The following is a 2,202-nucleotide window of genomic DNA, read 5'->3' as shown; positions in this document are numbered from 1 at the left end:
GGGGGGAAGAAATATAAAATAATTTTTTAAGAGGAAATTAGGCCAAATATGGTCCAAAAGTTACAAAATTGAATAATACCATTTAAAACTAATTAAACAATTTGAAACGTAATTAATACGTCCAAAGGACTCAAACCTCAAAACATAAAGAGAGAAACATGGTGGCGTTTCTTCAACCTTTTCCCATTTTCATTACCGTAATAGACTAAAAAGAGCAAAAACATGATGATGTCAAGGATGGCGCCACCACTGTATTTGGGCCAGCAGCCTACCGAGCATATATGGGTGCATCTCTTCACCTCCGTCGACCAATGGGGCTTTCTTACAAGTTTATGGCAACACCACCATTCGTCACAGCTCCTTCGCAACCAGCCAACCACAATCACCTCTGGGCAGATCGGCTTCGCCAACTCGAAGAGCGCAGATGCGACCTCGTGGTTCCAACAAGAAGCAACTTTACCAATTTTGTGAATTGCTAGATATGTATCAGATATAACTTTGATTCTCTGCGTGGGAAATGTTTGAGAAAATGACGCAGTGGAATTTTTATGTTTGGTTAGTGATGATATATGGGTATTTTAAGAAGGGCGATATCGACACTAGGGATTTTTGATCGGATGAGTTTGAGGAACTTGATTGTTTGGAATTCGTTGATTTTTGGGTACATGCTAAAGTTTGAGAAATGAAGGTTTCTATATATTTTTGTTTCCTCGTTTTATAATCTGGAACTTTAGTCAACGACGTAGGGGAAAAGGTTGAGATCTATGAGCTCAAGAAAAATGATTTCTCTATAAAAATTGACCAATTTTTTGTGTAAGAATCATATTTGTTATTCTTCTCAACAGTAATGGAGAATTTTTTTGGTCCTTTTTTTTCGAAAATTCTTGCAAAATTCCATTTCCTCATCAGTTTTAAATCAATAGTGTTTCAAATAATCTGTATCTACAATCATATTGCAGAGCAGTTCAATTTTTTTTATTATTTTTTATTTTGGTTGCCTGCTCTTTTCAATTGCTTCAGTTTTAAGTTGAATAACAAATTGTCTTAGAGATCCAATTTTGATGCTTGTAGGTACAACTAAACCCAAGAGTTTCAACACTGGATGCTTTTGTGGTGTCCAAGAGATTGTTCACGTAGAGGCATGCAAAAGTGTTTTCTAGTCTTCATTTTATTTGGGCTGGTATTATCGATTTCACTCTTAATTTTTATTATTATTGCAGGAGCAGTTGAACACAGTTGCTTGAAGTAGCAACGATTATTATAGTAACCAAACAAGCATCAAGGGCTAGTGACACAACTTTACACATTATAACCTTTAATTCCTTTTAAAGCTGTAATATTTGAATCGAACTTTACTCTTTTCATTGGGATAATTGAACTCAATAACACCAATGCAGGATGATCTTTATCCTTCTCAACAAAGATTGCATGTGTTGGTAATGTATATATATGTTATGCATTTTGAATAAGAACTTGGTTTTTATGTTGGATAGGAACTTATGTCAATGTCTCCAATTGTTCATTGAAGTTTAAGATGTCGGGTTTTGGATTTTTTGTCACTTTTTTTTACTATTTGACACTATTTTGAATTTTCATCACTTCCAACTTGTAAATTCTTGTGTTCTTCTTGTAATTGATGTGCTTATGATTTAACTACCAATGTTCGTCGTATATTGAATTTGTGTCATTATATTGAAAAATTTTGTGTCAATTTATTGATAATTTGGCTATATTGAAAACTGTGGATTATGATATGTCGTTTTTTTCTGCAACTTTTTTTTTTGAATGTGTCACTTTTTGAGTTGTCAATTTTTTTTAATTTTGTTTTTTTTAGTGTTTTTCACTTTTTTTAATTTGTGTAACTTTTTCAATTTGTGTTACTTTTTGAATTCGTCACTTTTTTGAATTTCTGTCACTTTTTTTGAATTTTTGTCATTTTTTTTAATGTTTGTCACTTTTTTAGTCACATTCTTTTTAGTGTTTGTCACCTTTTTTTAGTCACGTTATTAATTTCTATCATTTATTTTAGTAGCAAATATCATTTTTTTAATAAAAGTCACATTGTATGTGATTTTTTTAATAAAAAAGTGATACTAAACTTTTAGAAGTGACATTACGTCACTTTTTTATAAAAAATAAGTGACACACTTTTTATAAAAAAAGTGGCATTGCGTCACTTTTTAATTTTACACAGTATTTTTT

General features: G+C 31.5%; 1 long non-coding RNA gene across 1 annotated transcript; it reads left to right on the top strand.

Moving 5' to 3' along the window:
• Positions 1-6: 6 nt before the first annotated feature.
• LOC111410833 lies at positions 7-1,496 on the top strand. Its single transcript, XR_002705768.1, has 2 exons — positions 7-688; positions 1,072-1,496. It is a non-coding gene; the product is annotated as an uncharacterized LOC111410833 (long non-coding RNA).
• Positions 1,497-2,202: the final 706 nt, after the last annotated feature.

This window comes from Olea europaea, chromosome 15 (genome assembly GCF_002742605.1).
Source record: "Olea europaea var. sylvestris chromosome 15, O_europaea_v1, whole genome shotgun sequence".
Lineage (NCBI taxonomy): Eukaryota > Viridiplantae > Streptophyta > Magnoliopsida > Lamiales > Oleaceae > Olea > Olea europaea.
This window is presented reverse-complemented; position numbering and strand designations above follow the sequence as displayed.